Source organism: Mastigoproctus giganteus, chromosome 8 (assembly GCF_048544385.1).
Source record: "Mastigoproctus giganteus isolate SK-2022 chromosome 8, ASM4854438v1, whole genome shotgun sequence".
NCBI classification, from domain to species: domain Eukaryota; kingdom Metazoa; phylum Arthropoda; class Arachnida; order Uropygi; family Thelyphonidae; genus Mastigoproctus; species Mastigoproctus giganteus.
In genome coordinates, this window is record NC_143582.1 from 95,884,612 (window position 1) to 95,908,324 (window position 23,713).

General features: G+C 38.5%; 1 pseudogene; it reads left to right on the top strand.

Annotated features, from left to right (window-relative positions):
• LOC150081726 (neuropeptide SIFamide receptor pseudogene) overlaps positions 1-23,422 on the top strand; it is a 70,429-nt pseudogene extending 47,007 nt beyond the window's left edge.
• The last annotated feature ends 291 nt before the right edge of the window (positions 23,423-23,713 follow it).

The window sequence follows — 23,713 nt, forward strand, 5'->3', positions numbered from 1 at the left end:
CACCTGCGAGGAGATCTGACTGAGGTGTTTTAATGTACTGAGCAAGCTCAATGCTGATGGTATTCTTCCTCTTGCACAGACTACACATGTCAGGGGGCATAAATTAAAATTGAGGAAGGATGGCTGTAAGACAGATGTGCGGAGGTTTGCCTTCAGCCAGCGGTTGGTTGATTGTTGGAACAAAATTTCTATCCGTTGTTGTGAAATGGGCAGTTTCAATACATTCAAATAATAACTATAAGCAAATTATTTGAGTGGATAAACAGGTGATGTGAAAGGATTTTTTTTTTTTTTTTTTTTTTGGCCGATGCTTTATAAACTTGCATTCTTGCATCATATATCACTACTACCACTACTAATAATAATAACGTCGGTGTACTCCAGCATCAGCTGAACAGTTAGAGGTCAGACTACCTTCTACAAACCCAAGAATGGAGCATTCGCAAAGAAAGAAAATCGACCATTAAATTACAAAAAATCAATAGGGAAAGCACTGAATGAAAGCCTGCTTAGGAAACCGTCATGTTAAACCAGATCGAAGACCTTAGACACATCTGGACTTGAGATTCTTCAAAAGTATTCACAAAATGTGCAGTGATCAATGGAAAGTTATGATATTACCAATATAACAATATTAACGAAATCCATATTGCTCGATAAAGCAAGCAGGAAGACATTTGTCTCCATTTCTTAATAATACTAATAAGAGAGCGTAAAAATAAAATACAAAACGGAAGTTAATATGAGCAGAGGTTTTAAGAAAACTTGAAGAAATACCATCGAGAGTTCTTTGCATAAAGATTATTCCGAATGGTATATGTGTTGTGCATTTTGTTTTTTATTTTCAACTAGCGCCAGAGCAACTAAGGTCACGAGGCGTTAATGCATTGTGTTTGCAAACCACATGTAGTGTATGGTCGATCGTCCTGACCAGAACAAAAACCTGAAAAAAAATATGCAAAATATTCAGCGCTCGCTGTGACCTATAATTCAGTTATGCTTTGGGAAAACTCATAAAAGTACCTCCATCCTATGAGGAAGTTTTCTCAACTTACGCAATAACGAGAATGAATGTCAAGAATGTCAAGCTATGCTATGAATCCCGGAGAAGCCAGCGCAGCCCAGCTACCTGATGCCATATGGCGATCTGAAGAGGGCCCACTGAAAATCAGGGCTGGCTCCTCTATTGACCCCACCTCTATCTTTCTCTCCCCCCCGTCTTCAGTCTCCCCCAGTCTATCTGTACATAAGCGTATGCCCTACACGTCAAAATTTTAACATTTCCAAATTACTGCCTGCTCGCCCAAAATTCGGACCATCTAAGACCTACTGATATCCCCTCATGCGTCCTATCGTTCTCAAATTATATATGTACGCATATATATGGATTTATTTTATTTGTTTATTTTTTTAGGTCCTAGCCACTGAAATCTCAGGAAACTAGATGGCAGGACCTGCCAGAGTAAATATCTTTAGACTACTGGGTACCTGGTCTGCCTCCACGAGGCGAGGTGTGGGCAACATTGGGCCCCAATAGGGGGCCAGCGTCCAAATGACCAGGTGCATGACACTGTACTTTACATACCCATATACCATAGGATGGAAATGCAGTGCGAACCTCATAAATCCCTGCATCCAGACTGTCGCGTGTCCACCACTCAAGCAGCTGGAGGTGATATCACGGTATAGGGGATGTTCTATTGGTACAGACTTGGTCCGCTCACGTTAAATCATGTTACCTTCATGTTACCTCCAACTTCACCCTGCAGTGCTTCATTTTCACTCAAATAGCGATGGATTATTATCCGCCGTGAAAAAATTGTATCTGAATGGTTTGAGGGGGCATTCTCAAGATTTCCATCTACCCTGACGCATAATTCTCCAGATCTGAATCCAACTGAGAGTGTCTGGAATATGCTAGAAAAGGCAGTTCGGCTTCGCAGTTCTCCACCGAATACAATACAGCAGCTGACCAATATCCTGGTGGAAGAATGGTCAAATCGGGAGCTAGACTCCCTCAGATACCTATTAGAATCCATGCTACGCTGTGTGTGGATGAAACTAGATTTTGAATGAAGGTTTCGATTTTTTTGGCCAGTGGGTGTAGTTTTCCTCAGAACAAGCATCTCTGTAGTACCTGCAAAAATATCATGTAAATAATCAGCTTACGATATCACATTACGAATATTAATTAATAAGAATAAAAATGAAACAGCAATACAAATTCAGGGAATTTCTGTTAAAAATTAAATACTCCTGGGCCTGATGTGCATAGCCTAAACTTTCAACTCCATTTTTCAAAGACCAAGATTTACTCTGAAATGTGTAGAAACACAATGATATTAGAAGTAGACAGGAATATGAATCCGGAGAGAAATTTAGGTTCACAGCGTAAGGCTTAGAGCTCAAAGAATACGCTACAAAACGATTTACTAAGACAAAACTGTTCTGACATCGGAGTCATTACGTCCTTCTCATATCTAAAACCACATATTTGTACGCTATTCTCCCTAACAGCAAGATGGCTTAAAAATGCATTGTTAGTTCCGTACAAATCACATTTCAAATATAGTTAATGTAATATAGCATTTTTACAAGTTATCATAGTGTTCGTTTGTGGTGATGAATATTAATTCCTACAAAAGACCACAATCTTTTCAAAAAACAGATTAAAAATGTTCAACCCCTTGTTTAATAATCCGTTGCCTTTATATATGAACTTTGTATTTCATGAACTTTTAGATACAGAAAAGAAACTACATTTGAGATCAACATAAAACAACTGTGGCCAATATTAAAAACCGGTGTAAAGTTGACTCCTTAATAGGCCAGAAATTGCGCTGAGTAAAACAAAATGACAAAAAAATTTGAAAGTGCATGTTCATAATTGAGTTTGCCACAAATAGCTTTAGTTATTTTCAGCTCAAAAGACCAGAATGCAGCCTTCAAAGGCTATCGAGAGCGCATATCGGATACGAGCTAATACAATGGACCTTTTTATTTTCTATAACTTTCAAGCAGCTGTTGCTCCTATCGCTAATAAGAATCAGGCTAGTTTGCTTGCTTGCTTACTTGATAGCATTTTTTGGTCTTCCCTGAACGGCACAAATGATTAAATGTGCCGCGGAAGACAGGCGGGTGCTATCTGGAAGCGGAAGATGTAATCTCACGTGCTAGTGAAAAGAAATACCACGTCGTTCTATTGGTGTCTTAGGAACCACACTTCTCTAGATTGCTAAGCTTTCTTTTATGTTTCTTTCTTGAAATAAAATGAAGACTTCAAATAGCAAACTGTTATGGCTGTATTTCGATCGTAGCGGTGCACGATTCATTCACGCTCGCTTTCTTTGTTTATCAAATTTTTCTCTTTATTTACAGATTCCTAGTTTTAAATTAAGGATTATTTTTTTTAATAGTAAATGAGAATAATATACTAATTTATAAGAATTTTAACGATGCATTAAGTATATGTAGCTGTATTAAGTATCTATAATAGCTTTATTTTTTTTCCTCTTCTTCTAAAGTACATTTCAATATTTTTAATTCTTCATTATTATTATTATTACGATTATTAGTCTGGCCCCATTCATTCCACGAATATTATTTATGCATTATTATTTTCACACAGAAGAACTGTATAGTCCAACATGAAATTCTGTGAGCAGTGCAGACAGGCTGCTAGGAGAGCTTTCTCCTGGCGTTTTGTCAATGATACAGGAATTTTGCTAGCAGGGGTATAAGCAGGTGATTATCCTATTGTATGAAGCAATGCATCATGCGTGCTGCATTCAGGTCTGAAAGCTTCATTTAGGATGGATGTTGAAGTATTACACCGGTTGCGAAGAAGAGCAAAAAAGACTCGTCAAAGACAAAAAAGAGTATTCCCAACTAAGAAAAACTTCAGTTCTATAAAATGCAGAGTCTGTAGTTTAGCATCTGTGAGATTTAATAGAGGTATTAAAAGCATTAAATGAACTGAGTGAAGTTCTGATAGTATCCTTACTATCTTAAACGACACATTCTTAAGGAGGAAAAAACTTTCACTTAAAAGGTACTGCAGGACAGAGGTACAAAAATTTGCTTTCAGCCAGAGAGTAACTGATTGTTGGAATAAACTTCCATTGGGTGTTGTAGAAGTGGAAAATCTGAATAAATATGAGAAAGCATTAGACAACTTATGAGAGGAAGGGCATGAGGCGGGTAGGCAAGCTTGCTTCCTTGCATCATTAATACTATATTAATCTTAAAACACAATTAATACTAATACTAATACGATTAGTCAATGGAAGAAATATGGCTAGGCATTGGAAGAGATAAGTTGAATTTATCTCGGATGATGGAGCAAAGAGAGAGCCAAAAGTAAGACACCGTGCTTGCTACTGTAACAGGCTTTGGAACTGTAAGGGCCTGGTACGTGCCACATTTTGAGTACGATATTCATCCCGGAAACAAAAATTTCATACCATACTAAAGCATCATCCTGTCAAGGATTTAGGGCAGATGGCCTGTTCCGGTCTCAGTCCATCTTTTCTTCGGACGTCCTGGATCTCTTCTTCTATATCGGCCGATATTTCATAATATTCTTTGGTACTATTGCTGAGTGCATCCTGTCCAAATGATTAATCCATTTTCCTCTGTATTTGTAGAGTCTATATTATTGAATCAATACCTAATTCTTTGCGAATATCAGAACTTTTCTTCTTGTCTTATAATCTATAGCCATATCAACTGGTTCGGCAAATAAATTTCATTTCGCCTATTTCACATAACCTTTAATTTCATTTCACATAACCTTTAATAACAGTGCCATACTAAGGAACTGTTATCAAAGGTTACATCTACAACATCTTCAGAACACTGCTGCTGATTTTTATCCTGTTTTTATTAGAAATTGTTGTAAACGATGCACATGAGATTTGTTCTAGACAAATAAATACAGCGCGTTTACATATAAACAGAAACTGAGGTGATGCTTCTGTTTAATGTTTTTAGTTATTTTCATAAAAATTATTTTAATTATATGGCGATTTTTGAGGAGAGAAGGACAAGATGCGGGACGATAGCTGGAAAAGTGCATTACCCATTCCAAATGGATATACAGAGTTATTCAAGAGGAAAGATCATAACTTCGGGAGCTGAAATGGCTGAGGTCATTTCGTGGTGATATATGACATAGTGAAACATGCCATCGTATTCGCCTCATTATCTCTGAAGGCGCTACTAAGCATTATTCTAATTGTTTTAGTTTCTTTACAGAAGAACACAAGGCACAAACGGCCTTAGTAGCCCTTGCGCCATTAAACAACTTACCAATGTTGTGCATATAACGTAGTTCTTAAAACAAGAACTACATTATATAATATGAATATCAATGTTGGATTACACGGTTTACAGACAATATACTGATGCCTTGTGGTCTTGACAGTCTACCACTGTAATTGGTAGACTGTAAACTGGCTACCAATTACAGTGAAATTTTTGAACTGTCTACCAGTTGAGTCATTCGAAATAAATAGTAATTAAATAATGTTAACTATTACTTCATGCAATTATTTGATAGTACAAAATATCGAACTTTCAAAGTGAAGTATGCAATAAGTTATCCCAGATTTTTATTTTATCGAGTGTTTTGCTCATGAGCTATGTGATATGCATATGCGTGTGAGCGAGACAGACCTGTGAAGTGGCCATTGTCCTTTCTCAGTGCTTCCTACCAAACCGCATTTGGTCCTGCTTACTCGACAGGCACTCAGTTCTCAATTACAAGGTTAAAGAACTTCGTTTGCTTTCCTCCTGAGTGAACAACTTGAACTCGATCCTCACGACCAAACACTTACTTCTCAATTAAGGATATCCATTGTGCAAACATACAGCGATGGTCTGTTTGTTCTCCTTAGACCAAGGCATATTAGATACAAGTGGAAATGGATGAAAAGTGATTAAAAAAAAAAAAGGGCAACTCTATGCTGAAGAGAGCAAAGAAAAGCCTATCACTTTCAGCTTGCATTTACGACTTCCGTGCAAATGATACACAAGTATTTGCATAATAATTTCTAATAAAATTATCTAAAACGTCTTGGAAGTTCTGTAGGCCCTATTCTGCCAGATTCACTAGTCAAATATCTTTGTGGCTATTGAGTGGCGTACTGCTTTTCACGCATTTGAGAAGGGCTAATGCAAAGTTAGGTTGATTCGAATTCAGTTAGGACAGTATTTCTTTTTCTTAATTAGGCGAAATCTAGGAAATTAGGTGGCAAGACCTGCCAGAGTACTTATCTAAAAATACTGGTGTACCTGGTCTGCCTCCACGGGGCTAAGTGTGGGCAACGTTGGGCCTCAGTAGGGGTCCAGCGGCTAAATGGCCAGATGAACAACAGAACACAACACTACACATGTACAATATCCATACACTTTTAAATCTCTGGCCTTCCCAGTGAACTGGTACACCCACAATGAAAGCAACGCGGAGATGGGGGAAACCCCTGGTGCCGTTAGACACTCAATACACTTTACACTTTTACACTTTGTGCATAGGCGTACTGGTCTGAGAAAGGACTAATGTGTCCCGTATTTTTTTTTTCTTAATTTAAAAAAATATATATATTCGCTTTCTTGTTCGGTTACAGTCATTTAATCAAAGTTTGCAATAGATATAACGTGAACACAGTATAATAATGTAACCATCTAAACCAAGAGTGAGCTATACTGAAGTGACTTCGTCACTTGCTATTCATTTCCTCCAGGTAACTTCTTAACAGGATCTTTCTTTTCTTCTTCTTACTTATCGAGACAATCTTCCTACAAGGTCCTTTGAGGAGACATTTGTAACTTTAGTCGAAATCATTACCGAATTCCAGAAACAGCTATCGTATTTCCCTCACCATTGATAAAGGCCCTTATCAATTACACAACTAATCAACCTGAATGTTTTACTCACAAGAGTTTACGATCCCGTTAAAATATTTCTTAAAGTAATTAGATGTTCTGATAGCAAATGGATTTATCTCATAAATTGAATTTCGCACAGCTCAAGGTTGAACGATGTCAGGGTCAACAAGACGTAATTACATCACACTGAGCAGAAAAACAAGAAAATTAGAGATAATTGCCGGGTCTCGACTTTAACAAGTCGAGATGCAGCAATTATCCCTAATCATCACCACGTGAAAGCCATTCACGTGCTGATCCTTTGTTATTGCCAGAGGCGAGTTGTCTGTCTAAAGAAGCCTGACTTATGAGAGCTTTTCGTATTTTACCTTAAGATGTGGAATAAGTATTGACGGTGCGAGAGAAAATAACATTAAAACCTAACGTTCGGGTTGTTGGCCTTATCTTCCAGAAAGCACACAATCACCCAATTATCAGAGTTGATTTTAGAAAAGGAAAGTAGAAAATTTATATAATCAAAATAACTTAAACTATAGAGCTTATTTGCAACATTTTAGCAAATATCATATTAGAGCTACCTGATAATTAACTCATCTACCCAGGTCTAATATGTCTGTAAATTACACATGTTCTCTGATCGGCTTGCCCATTTTGAGGGATTAAAAACCTGAGTTTTTAGGGTAGAACACTGCAGTTCTTGTCTGACTCCGCTAACTCACCAAGAAGAAAAAAAAAGAAAAGAAATAAAGCTACAGAAGTCCTTCGCATTGTTGACGGATTCGAACCTGGTCCTTTTCCGACCGGACGGACGGATGGAGAGGACGGTGATTATAATCCGTGTACTATGGGCGAAGACTGTACTAACAGCATCGATCCGCAGCAAGAATTTCTCTCCATTCTTCTTTCAGAAGAGTAACCAGTTCAGTTAAAGAAGATAGGCGCCTCCAATACTCCCATTCCAGTTCATCACAGAGGACAGAGAAATAGAGGGGGGGAGGAGATTCTTTATTGCGACAAGGAAATATATAAATAAAAAGATGATTATATTCGTCACAACTGCAAGACCATGGATTCACAATGTTTGGGGGGGGGGGGGGACACGAACATCCCTTTACAGTATTATTTAACGAAATTTTACGACATTTAATTCCCATTTTAGGACATTAATTTAGGATAGATTAATTTTTCTGTATATTAGAGTTGTACATGGATTTGAAAAGGGGACTCTTCTCTGACCAATTTGATTGGATACTATGGTGCAGTCACAAAGGAAATGGATGCAAAAAATAACTTTGATATCATATACTTGGATTTCAGAAAAGCTTTACTGGTGCACATAATACAAATTGGACAGTGTGGCATTAAGGGAAAGTTACTGCTATGGATAAAGGGATGACTGAGTAGAATAACACAGAGAGTTGTTATCAATGAACACTGCTCTTTGTGGACTAATGTTATCAGAAAAGTTCCCCAGGGTTCAATGCTTGACCATCGTTGTTTTCTATATTTATTAAAGATATTGATGAAGGCATATCAGACTCAATGTCTAGGTTTGCAGATGACACGAAGATTGGCAGTGTGGTTAATGCCAGTAATGACGGTATGCTACTGCAACAAAATCTAGAAAAATTAGGCATCTGGGCTGAGAAATGGCAAGTGAAGTTGAACATTTAAAAATGCAAAGTACTACTAATGAGTAGCAGTAGTCCCAGAGTAACGTACAACTGTGTGGTACTACACTCAGGGTGGTGGAAAATGAAGAAGACCTGGGAGTAATTGGCCGACAGATATTAAGAGCTCTGAGCAGTGCAGATAGCCTGCCAGGACAGCTCATGGGGTTTTGTCAATGATATACAGGCCGTAGCCTAGTGGTCAGGCGAGCGGGTGCATAAGTACACGTGCCTTGAGGGACCGGGGTTCAAGCCCGTGACTGCTGAATACAGTGCTGTTTCTTGTATTCTGTGTATCTTGTAAAACTCCTCTGACCGTTTGGTCGTCCCGGAGTATAAACAGAAAATTTATTTATTTATTTACAGGAATTTTGATAGCAGGGATAAAGAGGTGATTATCCCCATGTACATATAAGGTAATGGCCAGATCACACCTTGAGTACTGCGTACAGGTCTGGAGGCCTCATTTTAGGAAAGATGTAGATTTGATGGAACGAGTACAGAGAAGGGCAACGAGATTGGTGAGGGGAACAAAGGGGCGCTTTTAGGAAGAAAGGCTTCAGTTCTGTAAATTGCAGCATCTGGAGACTAGGCACCTGCGAGGTGATCTGATTGTGTGTTTTAAGATTTAAATGGTTTGAGCAAGCTCAATGCTGATGGGATTCTTCTTCTTGCTCAGATTACGCACTTGAGGGATCATAAATTTCAAATTGGGGAAAGACAGTTTCAGAATGGATTGCGCGGAAGTTTGCCTTTAGCCAGCGGGTGGTTTATGGCTGCAAAATACTTCCATCTGTTGTTGTGGAAGTGAAGGATTTAAATAAATTGAAGAAGAACTATACAAACTATCGCAGGGAATGGAAAGTTGAAATGCTGTTGGGTTTTTTTCCTCCCCTGATGATGTATGCGCTTTCTTTCTGCATAATTTCCCATTGCTAATACTGATACTAAAAATACATTAAACGAATAACTAACAAAAATTCAACACGGTTTTCTCGATTTTCCAAGGGCAATTTTCAAAGGCTTTTTCCCAAGAGCCAAAGTGGAATCATGGGGACTGTTCAAGTTTCTGTTTGGGACGTTACTTTCAGTTAACCTTTATATTGCTGTAGGTGGATGACGAGTACTTGGCGGAGGGTACACCTGGTCCAGAATATTTTTTTCTTTTGCTCACGGCAAGGAGGGTGATGTCCGCATCAAGAGTTTAAAATTCCGCAGCAATTCGTAAAGTTTGAACCTTGCAGCAAGATTAAGGTGGTTGATGGATGCAAGTAGTTTTGTAGTAGCTCTTGAGGTGGACAAGCGGGATTCTCGAGCTACAGGATTCCCAAGGTGACAGATCAAAGTGAAGACAATGTGGAATTTGACTATAATTAGAAGTCGGAGCTTCAGAATGAACACGGACAGACAGGGTATGGTCGAGGTTGACAGCCAATTCCGCTGTTCAATTAAAGAAGACTGTGTTTGTAGTTATCCCATTTTAAAAGACAGTATTTTGCTAAGATTGGTTTAACGGTGGTATGCTGCAGATATCCATATTTCTGCCTTGTACAGAATTGGCGGGTATACGATTACCTGTTTAGAGTTAGAATTTGGCAGGATGGTTAATGACAGTAATGACGGTGCTACTGCAACAAGATCTAGAAAAATTAGGCAGCTGGGCTGAGAAATGGCACGTGAGGTTTATTTAGTGACTTTATTAACTATATATTACAGTTGCTGTTTTGCAACCATCACGGTCGGGAAAAAATGAAAAGGAACAAGATAAGGCGGTGACTGAACTGCAGTTTGAGTCACGGACAACTCCCAGATAGAAATATGTTGAGACAATGGGTACGGCACTCTTATCAAGAACTATACTGACCACTGTAACGATTACTTCAGCTATTACATCACGCACTCCAGTTTTCCTGGATTAATTTGTAAGCCAAATTGTTGTAGATAATTGATCTCCTTTAGGGTTCATGCTAATTGACTAACTGATTTCTGCTGTGCTGTTACAAGCTGAAACGTGTTAGTATTTTCAGAGCTCAGCAGCATAACTGTTGAGGTTTGGTTTACTGATGATGAGGCCGGGCTTCTGATGGCCGTGAAGAGAACGCTTCCTTGGTGAGGCATTTGCAATGATTTTTCTTGAATATTGCCACCGGGTATCCTGTAGCTTGATGGTAGTTCTTAAAGTAGTGCAGTGTGGAAATGTAGCATGTTTTCTTTTATCTGAAAATGATAACAGCTGGAATCAATCTCCTTGCCCGGAATATTACATAGATTGGATCTAAGCATGTCATTTTTCATGTTCCTGCAGATATTCATCTTATTGACAGATATTATTTGCTACACGGATTATATCAAGATCGCTCCCATCACAACCAAGCTAAAACTCCAGTCTCTCTTTTTGTCTCTATTAGCTTAGTACATCACCGTGGAGTCAGGCTGTGAACAGGACACCACTGTCTGGTGTCCTGTTCACAGCCATCATCGTGCCCATTGGTCTCCTATGCTATGCCGATGACTTCAAACTGCTGACTCCAATTAACCCTGGCGACGACCCCGCATAGCTTAGCAACAGGATCAATTCCCAACTTAAGGATCTAGAATTGTACCTGGCAAACTTCAATCTAAAAATCAACCCTCTGAAGTCTGCTCAGGTTATATTCTCCCTTAAATCCATGCCGACAGTACTCAACGTTTCACTCGCAGGGGTACGAATACCAAACGTACCCTCGCACACAGACCTTGGCGTTCTGTTCGACCAAAAGATGTCCTTTGTCCACCAGATCGACAAACTCAGTACCAGATTTTCTCGTCTACGGTGGATCTCAAAGCAGCAGCTGCTACACGTCCGACATCCTGCCACTGTTAAAAGGTTCATCACCTCCACCGTCTACCCTGCCATTCTCTATGGTGCAGAAATATGGGCCTCTGCTGCACATACAAACCTTAAGCGGGTGTACACTGCTGAATACTGGCTACTGAAATGGGCGAATAACAAGCTTCGGCTACCTCCCGCTACCACAACTACCATGATGGCACAAGCACTCGACATCCCGAGGTTGAAGTTCCTGATCGTTGAAAAGAGGCTGGTCTTCACAGCCAAACTCATCTCAGGCCAAATATCATCTCCAAATATTTGGAATGCTTGCTCTTGGAGGATTCCACAGCCAAGCCTAAGGTCGGTACCAGCACTTGTGGCTCACCACAACAGGCTTGTACTCACCGAAAGATTTCTGCCCAAGCAGATGCTCGCTGCCCTCAACCGTGTGGACGCCGACATCGACACCATAATAAGTAAAAAGAAGGACAGACACAAGTTTATCAAAGCTCTTGAAACCTGAATCACTGCCAACTTGTATTTGTTTTTCTTTATTTGTGTTCAGCTCCTTGTTTTTATGATGTATTTGTATTTCTTTTTGCATTTGTAATCTGTATTTTGTAGCCTTTTGTATGTGTTCGCTATATTTTGTAGCCATTTGAATTTGTACTTATGTTATCTATATGTGAACCCCTGGCGCTCGTCGCCGTGATGGGATATTGTGCTGTAAATCTACTTCACAATAAAGATTTATTTATTTATTTATTTATTAATTTACAAAAGGTATAACATCATATTATTGCCATCTTTTAAGTATGCAGCGATTCGTTCATTGCATGATTACAAAATACGTGCCCTTGCGGTAGCACGGTAGATATAATCACCGTCTTTCCCACACCGGGTGGTAAAGGCCTGAGTTCGAATCCCGTCAATGACGCGAGCAATTTTTATGGGCTTTTTCAAAATGTCGCTGGGTTAGTCGGTCATAAGCGAGTATCACCCGGAAAATTGGAATTTTCATTCAGCAAACAGGCAACGATCATAGAATACACGTAATTTATAGATAGTTTCTTTGGAGCTTAACACACACACACCAAAATCACAACATAGGTATAAAATATGTTACAAAGTAGATATTTTGCTTAAGCTTTGTAAATCAGTACAGTTTACACTATTTATGGTGTCTGCATGGGTAGCACAGTGGTTATAATCACAGTTCTTACCGCACCGGACTGAAAGGTCAGGTTAATCCCGACGATGATAGAGGGAACTTCCTACGGAATTATTTCACTTGACTGAGTTGGTCGGTGTCAGGAGTGGACAGCAAGGTTTTTCTCGCCTCCCTGGACAAAAAAAACCGGAATTTCCGTATTTTCGTCCAGCAAAACACACGCAATTTATAGACGTGGGCTTTTAGACAAATTTATAGACAAATAGACTTATAAGTATGATCTTGAATATGCAGTGACTGTTCATTGCAAGTTTAGTCAGCCTTAGGTGCCCCTAATATGGAAGTTTTTTATATTATTTATGGTGGAGGCTGTCCCTATTTTCTAGTTAATCTTCTTCTCTCTTGTGTAACTTGGTTTGTTAAGTTCTTTTTCTTTTATTTTTAGTGCTCCAGTTTCTATGGTACGCTACTTTCCATATAGTATTTTGTTCTGTATTATATCTGTACAAATTGAGCCTTCATGGATCGATTGGCATTTTGTGCTAGCTAAAAAACCGAAATTACTCGGGAGGAAAACTCTCTTCTCCGTTCACCTGAGCGTGACTAAGTTATTCTTTAAGTGATCTAAATGAAACTGATTTTGTTGTAAGCTTACTTAGAGTAAACTCAATGGCAATATCGATTTCCATACCTTAAAACCATTTCCATTCTTTCGAAACTAGTAAAACTTAAGAATATCATTACCAAGCAGGTTTAACCTCGATGAAGAGTTAAAGAAATCTTCGTAACTGTTCCGTATTAGAGCTACTCAGCTTCATTTTTATGCTAGATTTTATCCTTGTTCGTGCAACCGGAAGACCAGTTCTCAAACTTCAAGATTTACGACTGTTTCGATATTGGTTAAAACAGTCTGAACGATCTAGAGCGAGATGTGTCTAGTAGTCCCTGGTGTTTGTATTGTATCGTGGCCATTTAATCGGAAGAAAAATCTCGTCATTTGGAAAAAAACGTGAAAGAAATAAAACAAACAAAAGTAAAGTATTCAGACATTGAGTGCACTTACACAAAATGGTTTCAGATTTTTCTCTAACCACTCCTAGCTGAATATCGACTTCTACCTTAAATTGTAGTTACAGAAAATCTTCGGCACCAACAATTCGACAGTCGAATCCATTACTCTTCCTTGAGTCCTTTTTTTTTTATCCCTGGATCCTGTAGGGCGTGATAAGAGAAAATTATCGATTACCTGGACTCACAGATCAATGTTACAGTGAAGAAGGGAAAAAATCTAATTGATACTATGTACGTTTGTCTTAACTATGAGTTTCAAAATTTTTGTCAACGCTGTTATATACGACTTGTGATAGTTCAAAAATTATTTGCAATTAGCAGATAATGTGTAAAAATGACCAGATAAGTCCTCATCTTAATGCATTGGAAAACTGCTGGGTGTTGTTGATAGTAAAAGCAGCGGTGATACAGAAAGATCTCGGAATATACAAGAAACTTCAAGAGTAGGGTTGTTCAACCTTTCTTATGCAGAAGATCATATTCCAAAATTTTATCCTCTAGCGAGGAATTTTGGGTACATCAACTGTCCTAATGCTGTCTAGATTTCACCTTTTAAAGCATTAAAAGCAGTTCGAAATCAATGCTTTATTACTAAGCTGTACAGATAAGGCTATTTAGATAATAACTCTCCAAGTTTTTTTTTTTATTTAAATTTTTATGAAAAATTAACACTATTAATTGTTTGAATGGACTGGTTTATTATTACTATACAGTAATAACAAATTTACTATGGTTTTTATTCACAAAATACAATGTCTACCAAGTATTTACGGTAGCGATGTAGAGTGTTGGACTGCTGTTTATGAAACAACCCCCTGTGATATAAAATGAAAGATTTTTGACCGAAAATTAACGTAATTAGAATAAAATAGCTATTCAGTTCAGTTCAGTTCTATTTATATTTTACTGTCAGAATGGAACAACTTACTAGAGTTTTATAGTTGGAAAGTTCATTTTTTGTTTATCTCCTTGAACAGGCAAATCGACCAAAAAGTCCACATGTTAAACAAGTGTTTGAACGCTGTGAAGCAAGGTGTATCCGAGCATGAAATGAATTTTTTAAAAAGAAATCCTTGGCTCTAAATAATGCATTCGCCTGGAATGCTTTCCTTCATCGATACCCGTTCAATTATTTTATCAATTATAATTCCACGTAACTTTCGTTATTACGGAAACCTTAACAAACAAAAATCAATTTAATAAATCGTGGCCTCAGCATTTTCGAATTTCTTTAATTGCATCAGAATACAGTATCTACTCTAAATTTAAAAAAAAAAAATGCTTGGAAAGAAGAAATAACGATGGCAATCGCCATGCAGCTAATCATTATGCCTCCTCTTTCAAGCAATAACAGTATCCAGAACAGTTCGTTAAGACGCTTTTTTCCTGGTGTCGTTAAGGCTCAAAATCAGTTTCCACCTCTCGGCATCTCCAATATCTCAGTGTTATTTTTAACAAAGAACCATAAAACTTATCAAACTTACTAATTTATTTATTTATTAACTAATTTATTCCAAGATATTTGCATAAAAATAATTGGAGAGAGAGAGGGGGGGTTGGGACGGGCAGTCATCTTCATTGTAAAAATAAGGAGGAAAAAATTATTGATCCAATATTCGAACATTCTGAACGGTTTGAAATCAGTCAGGGAAGTTGTTCCTAACTTGACAAAAGACAGACAAGCAAGGAATTTCTGTTTTCTACAATAAAAGTATTAATATTGGAAGGGGAAAAAATCGTTTCAGCTGTCACCACCTTTTTTCTAGCGCCAAGTTACTAAAAATCACCTGAATTTTCTCTCATATTCTTTCCGTGGTGACGTCATTCACTGTTCTTTCAGCATTTTAAGCCCTCAGTGGTGATTTCTCTTTTATAATATTTCGAAAGACTGAATTCTGGTAAAGGATAATGTACTATAGTTGTCTACATCACGCAGCACCTCTCACTAAATTTTCCTGTGGAACAGATTTCATAAGGTTCCGTATTGGATTAGATTCGATCAAACAGAACCGTTCTTTTCCAACTTCTGTTCAAAATTCAGTTCTTCGGCCACAAAATCTGAGAAATACGCTTTTAGAATGATAATCTCCTAGGGCTTTGGTTTGCGTCCACTCATGTGTAGTGTACTCACTTCACACACCACGACTTGAACAGAGACCTAGTGTACTGCTTTATTCTCTTTCACGAAAAAGGCATAGGTTTATAGCACGAATCTTGATTTAGAGAATCATGTAAAGATCTTATTGAGTTATTCGCAGAGAATTTCACACGTTCGCTTTATTCATCAGGTTACAGAACTTTAAATAAGCAATAAAGTTTATTTTGTATATAAAGTTGTACAGAAACTCATGGTTTAGTTATGTGAAAAATTCCGACACTGCTGGTTCTTCCAAAGCACTATGAATCAAAATATTAGGAGCTCACATGCAAGAAATGAATCTAAGCGTTCTCAACACAGATACAAACGCGCAGTTTTGTCTTTTGAAAAAGCGAGACACAGACGGGCAGCATCCACTGAACCAGTCTTTTCATCTGTGCGGGATAACGTAATATAACTGATAGTATTCATCATTATTCAAAATATTTTCGCTGCCAGCAGTCAGAATTTTTATCCATAATACCTACCGCAGCATAGTTTCCTCATCAGTGTGCTAGCGTGTCAGACAGGAGCAGGGATCATCTGAACCTCCAGCCAGGTTACTGCTCTTCAGTCTCTGAGTGAGCTTTAGTCAAAGTTACCATTTCCGCTATACGGCACATTCAGGCACTTCTGCTCCATAAACACATGCAGTAAAATAGTACTTCTATTGCATTCGATAGTTTTTTTTATTATTATTATTTCGTAATAGACTGTTATGAAAAAGTTATATATGTTATTTGTATATACACCGATGAGCCAAAACATTATGACTAGCGAGTCGTAAAGCAAATCGAAGAAACTGCAGGTGAACAACAGCGCGTGCGCGGGTCGGGACACGGTATAAAAAACACCTGATGCTGAGCTCCGTTAATCAGTGTTACTCTTGATCTCGAGACGGGAAAGGCAGCGGACTTAAGCGAGTTTGACAAAGGCCAAATTGTAATGGCCACACGATTGGGTCACAGCATATCCGAAACGGCAAGACTGGTGGGATTCTCAGTCAGCCGTGGTTAGTACCCACCGACAGTGGTCCGAGAAGAGGGAACCCACGAACTCCCGGCGAGGTTTTCGACGACCACGGCTCATCGATACCCGAGGTGAGCGAAGGCTCTCCCGGATGGTACGTGGCAACAGAAGGGAGACTGTGGCGCAACTCGCCGGTAACTGTAATGCTGGTGACGGGAGTAATGTGTCACAACACACCGTACATCGAACCCTGCTGAAAATGGAGCTACATAGCCGCAGGCCGCTCCGAGGGCTCATGCTAAACACGGTTCACAGGCGACAGCGCCTACAATTGGCACTCGAGCATCGAAACTGGACCTTGAGTGACTGGAAGAAGGTCGTCTGATCGGATGAATCACGTTTCCTGTTGCACCGTGTGGACGGCCGGGTGCGTGTCCGTCGTTTACCTGGGAAGGTGATAGTGCCTGGATGCACCATGGGACAAAAACAAGCCGGTGGCAACGGCGTCATGCTTTGAACGATGTTCTGCTGGGATACCCTAGGTCCATTAATCCATGTGCCGGGCACTCTGGCGTCTGCCACCAACCTAAACATCATTACTGACCAGGTACACCCTTTCATGGCAACGGTCTTCCCCTCTGCCGGTGCCGTCTTTCAGCAGGATAATGCGCCATGCCAGACCGCCCAGACTGTTCGAGACCGGTTCGCGGAACATAAAGACTTCCAGGTATTGCTCTGGCCTCCAAATTCTCCAGACATCAATTCCATTGAGCATCTGTGGTTTGTGTTGGAACAGCAACTCCGATCTGCGGCGTCTCAACCTTACAGGAGTTAAAGGACCTTCTGGTTACGTGTTGGTGCCAGATACCACAAGACACATTTAGAAATCTTGTAGCGTCGATGCCTCGCCGGGTAAGAGCTGTTTTGGCTGAACGTGGAAGACCAACATCATATCAGGTAGGTAGGTAGCTGGTCATAATGTTTTGGCTCATCGGTGTATATAGGTACTGTATTTCTTTCGAGTTTAACGGAGGTTCGGATTTAGCGGACAGGCCTTAGTCCTATAGAATCGGTTTAATCGAGGTTTTATTGTATTACTGACTTATAAAAACTTCTCAGTAGCATCCTTTCAGTGGCTTTTCATCGATTATTTTTATCTCATTCACAAGTCTGACTTTCTCTCTTCGCGTTAATGACAACGAAAACTTACTAAGTACTTTACAAACACAGTTGGCTAGTCTCGGGAAGAAATTCCCAGTGTTTCGAGTGACCAGCTCACCTAAGAACACAGGCAATTTACAAACAACAATATAGCAACACCTTACAATCTGGGTTACCTTTATGTTCATCTTAAAAACTCAAGTGCAATTCCAATTCAGGTATCAGTAACCTTTAGAAATACACATAATGAAATATTCTTTAGTAGTAGTAGTAACAGCAGCAGCAATATTCAAACCATCCAGTTCTACAACAAAGAAGTTTGTTCCAACAATAAACCACCCGCTAGCTGAAAGCAAACTTCCGCACATCTATCCTGCAACCATCCGTCCTCAACTTCAGTTTATGGCCCTCCCCCTCATGTGTGTGTGTGTGTAGTCTCAGCAAGAGGACGAAAGCCATTAACATTCAGTTTACTCAATCCCTTCAAGGCCTTAAACACCTGGTTGAGGTGTTTAAGGCCTTGAATGGATTGAGCCCCCCACAATATGAGTCAGGAGTTTATTCCAACAACTGATTACTCTTTGGATGAATATGAATTTCTAAACATCTATTCTGCAAGCATCCTTTTCCAATTAAAGTTCACGCCGCCTTATGCGTCTCGTCTCAGAAAGGAAAAAGATGGCATCAGCATTTAATTTACTTAACCCATTTAAAGCCTTATATACTTCAATTAAGCCACAGTGCAGATTCCTACTTTCTATAAAATGCAATTTACAGAACCCCAGTCTTTCTTGGAAAGAATATCCATCTGTGTCCTCAAATAATCTTGCTATTCTTCTCTATACCCTTACTAAAATGAGGTTTCCAAACCTATATACGGTATTCACAATGTGGTCCAAGTAATGTCTTATACAATCAGATAAACTCTTTGTCCTTGCTGACAAGTTCTTGCATATCACTGATATGCAAGAACCCCATGGGCTGGTCTAGCAGCTTGTTTCTGCTCAGAGAATTTCATGTCGGCTAACCCCTAGATCTTTTTATAGTCTACTTTCAGTTTGATACTACCCAGGTGGTACATTATTCTGAGATTATTGCTATTATTTAACAGTACTGCATTGCTATAGTATTGCAATGTAGTACTATTAAATCTCGATTGTTTTAGTAGTAGTAAGTAGTGGTGGCAAATGATGCAAGAAAACAAGAAAACAAAAAAACTTATACATTCTGTGATGTAGAATCTAGAAACTCAAGATTCTAAAATGATCAAAGATTAACCCTTATGGAAAGGTAGGCATATTTGAAAATGCCTACCATTCCACAAGAAATAGACATTAGACATTCTGTAGACACTTCTTATGGAGCCCATTGAAATAAAGATTTAGGAATAATGCTGTGCACGTGCCCACTCTGCTCAGCTTGTTAGTTGTTTAGCTTAGAAAAGTTTTCCACAAGTGAAGCAGTCTCCATACTCACAAGATATGTCCCCTGTGACTTTTTTCTGTTCCCTAAATTTAAAAAAAAAGAACCTTCAAAAGATTTGAAGATCTGCAAACGAACAAACAAACTGCAATGGAGCAGCTTTTAGTGATTCCGACAATTGAGTTTGTGAGTTGCTTTCAGCGCTTCCAGAGTTCATTTGGGTTGAGATAGTGAAGGTCATGAGGTTTCAATATATTATGTCTGTGTACCGTGTGTATTCTAAGGTCGGGTTGCTGAATAAGAAGCTGGAATTGCCAGGAATAGCCGCGAAGGCTATCCGAAAGGAACGATAGAATATGCGTGTACGTGCTGAAGATGCCTATTTTAGGGATTAACCGCCATCTCTGTAGGTACAATACATTACTTTACGTGGATTCAGTCTCGATACATTAAGAATGCAATTTTATCTGCACATATTGATCCTGTAGCATTTTTCGAACTGTGTTTTACTCCTCGGTTTTCGAAACATTATACACTTGTGAATGAAGGCATTGAACATTCCAATTAATTGATCTTGGTCGGGGAAATCTCTGCATCCAACAACTGTGCCTACAAGCAGTCCCAAATCAGCTATCTCTTTGAGAAATACGAAGCTACTCCCTGTAACATCGTCCATCGCTCCTATTTTGCATAATGACTGCATGGTGTGTGATAAAGACAATTTAGCTCATTCACCACAGACAAGTTTAAACCCATGCTGTCTTGCAAGAGATCGCGTAATTCAAACCCCTTTATGGAATTCAACCGCATTTCAAACGAGGAGCATTTTTTGTACCCTACGCTCTCTCTTTCCTTCATGCCTGCGATTTCTTTTTTTGTGTGTTTTAATTCCTTCCTGTTTTTTTTCCTTTCAAGAAAAAGAGTTAGTTGAAACTCCTGCTACGTATTTCTCACCACTCAGCCAATATCAACAAAGGATCAAATGGTTACTGTGCGAGGTGAAAGCTATCAGATAATTGACAGCTCAACCGTTTCATTTCCACCCAACCATACCAGAAGATCGACACAAGATTACAAAACGTCAAGTTGGGCGAATCAGATAATTTATTCTATCAGGTTAATTTACATCTGTCTAGAAATATCGAGATATCCGATAAGCTGAAGTTTACAATAAACGAAAAATAAAAGCCCTTTCACGGGAAACCACTGGAAGAATTCACTTAAGTTAACCGTTCTGCATTACTTTAATGGGATAAGTATCGATCGAGTAAAGAATAAAAATGGGCCCGATTTGTTTTTGTTACAACTACAACCTTAAGGGGTGGTAAAATTGATTAATCGGATAACTGCAGGCACATATGTAAACATGAACACTGTAAGCATTTATAACGCTTGCAATTCTCGGAAAAAATTCATTTGTAATTAGCAAACGGTACGAAACTATTTGATTAGAAAAACTTTTAATGAAGCTGATAAATAATGGACGAAATGTGCGTTAAAAAAAGTGTTGCATTAAACCCTGATTTTCCATCATTTAAAAAATATATCCTTTTTTATTTGTCCTTCTCGAGATTCGTTGCCAATACAGAGCAGGGAAACATTTATACGCAATTTTTTAAGGCATTTGATCTGTAAAACAATTAATATTCTTTTCAGATGCTAATGACGCATCATAAAATACTTATTTTCAAAGCGAAGAAGGTATTTTTCTCAAATTAATATCTCTGAATATTTTTCTTTAGCCAGAACGTTTTTCACAGGTTAAAAAATTGTCTGTAGAAAAATCGTTCGAAGTACAAAAGTAAGAATGATCGGTGTAGTTCGAATAGTCTTAAACTCTACTAAAATAAAAATATTGGCTTGCTTATTTCACATTTATGAAATCATAATAACGTTGATTTTTATTTTCCTTTTACAGCGTGGATTATGGGCCTCTTTGTGTGCAAAGCAGTGACCTATTTGCAAGGTGTATCCGTGTGTGCATCTGTAAACACACTAGTGGCAATTTCAGTTGACAGGTAAGGTCATGACGGTGTTACAAAAATCTTTTACAGTATTGGATTATTTTTATTTATTAATCAGCAGTCTAGATAGCATTACCTTACGTGAGTGCGTAGATTTTGGTCGATTTTTCCAAGCACTATACAGTCAATTTTCCTGTCTGAAAGAAGAAAAACCCGAGTTTCCAAGATAAGAAACGCTCCAGACCGAATAACTCGGTCGCTGCTTAAAAATCAGCTCAAAAATTCGTAACGTCACCAAAAAATTAAATCGATCAGATCTGGGGACGGAAATGAAACCCACACTTTAGAACCCTTTTATTAAAAAATATCATACCGCAAAGGCATTTGGTATTTTTCTAAGGAATTTTACCAGGCACGACATGGAAGAGTTTTGAAATTAAAAAAAAAATTAAACTTGCCTAAGAATGTTTACGTCATAAGTTATAAAAAACAACACAAACCTGGAAGACTATTTTGACAGAGTTACCCGTGAAGTAAATCTAGGGAACAATTTCAACATACTTTATTTGGATTTTGGCAAGTAATTTGGCTGTCCCCCGTGAGAGGTCACTGTTTAAGCTCGAATGTGCTGGGATTACTAGAAAGGTTCTAAGATGGATCGCAGGGTGACTGCAGGGTAAAAGGCAGAGGGTTGTGATTAATGGATAATTTTCAGATTGGTGTAACGTCAAAAGTGGGGTTCCCCAAGGATCGATTCTTGAACCACTGTTGTTTCTGATTTCCATAACACATGGACGAAGAGACAGAGGGCATGATGTCAAAATTGCACACGACGTAAAAATTGAGAGTCGTTAACGATCAGTGCCAAGCAGTGCGCCTTCAAGATTTCACAGCCAAAATCCCATTGTATAAGGCACTTTAGAACACTTTTATTAAAGAACATCATACTGCAAAGGAATTTGGTATTTTTCAAAATACCAAATCCTTTATAATATATAAAACTAATTTCATAGTCATTCTGACGATGAAAAACTGTAACGCAGTACTTAAAGTAAAGTAGTCTGTTTTATTTTTGTTCTTTTTTTGCGCACGAAAGCAAACTAAATTATATATTAATTTCCTGTATATTATTACATATTTTGCATGTATTCTATAGTTGGTATGCCTATTTTTTTGGAGACGAACGATCTAAAATTACTGATTAAAAAGCCCGCAAAAGTTCCTCCCGTCTTGATCAGATTCAAAACTAGGCCTTTTCCACAAGATGTAGGACAGCAATCATTGTGCTACCAGAGAGTCTTTAAAATCAGCAAATACACATTAAATTACATTTGTATATAACAAAGTATCTATTGTATTAATGCTAAGTTTAATTACTTCTTGTATGATGCAGTTAATAACTTTTCTTTCTGTTAATCTAGATTCTTCGCCATTTGCTATCCTATGAAATGGCAGATATCATGCCGAGGATGTCGTATCCTAATCGTCATCATCTGGATCTTCAGTCTCACCATCACCCTTCCATGGATTCTATATTTTCAGCTTACCCCGATGTTTCGCGAAGGGGATACCACTTTGCAGGTGTGTCGTGAGGTGTGGCCTACTGATAACATTGGTGTCATCTATTTCGTCGTAGCAAATCTGATCCTTTGCTATCTGCTTCCGCTTTTAATCATCACCCTCTGCTACATCTTTATATGGCTCAAGGTATGGAAGCGGAAATTACCCGGAGAAGCCCAAGAACGTGATGTGGAACGGATGATTCAACGTTCAAAGATCAAAGTTGCTAAGATGCTGTTAGTTGTCATAGTAGTGTTTGCGCTGTCTTGGTTGCCATTGTACGTTATATTTGCCCGTATCAAAATTGGTGAACCGTATGAAGAAGGTAGTCTAGAAGAGATGCTTATTGAAGTTGCGGCTCCTGTTGCTCAGTGGTTAGGAGCCTCGAACAGCTGTATTAATCCCATTCTCTACGCCTCCTTCAATAGCAAATTTCGACAAGGATTCAGAGCCGTCCTTTTCGAAAAGTCGTGTTGCAAAAATAAAATGTATTTTCCTCGACCAGAAACCACCAGAACATTTAGAATAACCTCAACTCAAAAATCTCTACAGAATACCTCAGCTAAAAACCGTTCCTCAGCTAAAAACTTTGTATGAATACTGAATGCGTCTGTTCACTGGTAAACCAACTACAATATCGAGTCTTTTTACGAACTTGTTTAGCTAATCGAGAAATATGAAAAGACGTTTTTGTGTTACTGGTGGAATCACCTTATCAAAAACAGGACTGAATAGACATATTCATCAGCTAATTTCCTAATGCAGAATGTAAATCTATTTAAAACTAATTATAATGATTATAAAAATAAGAGATGCAAATAATATAAATTGGTATTTTAAAATGATCATATCATGACGAAAATTTTAAAACAATGTATCAAATTATCT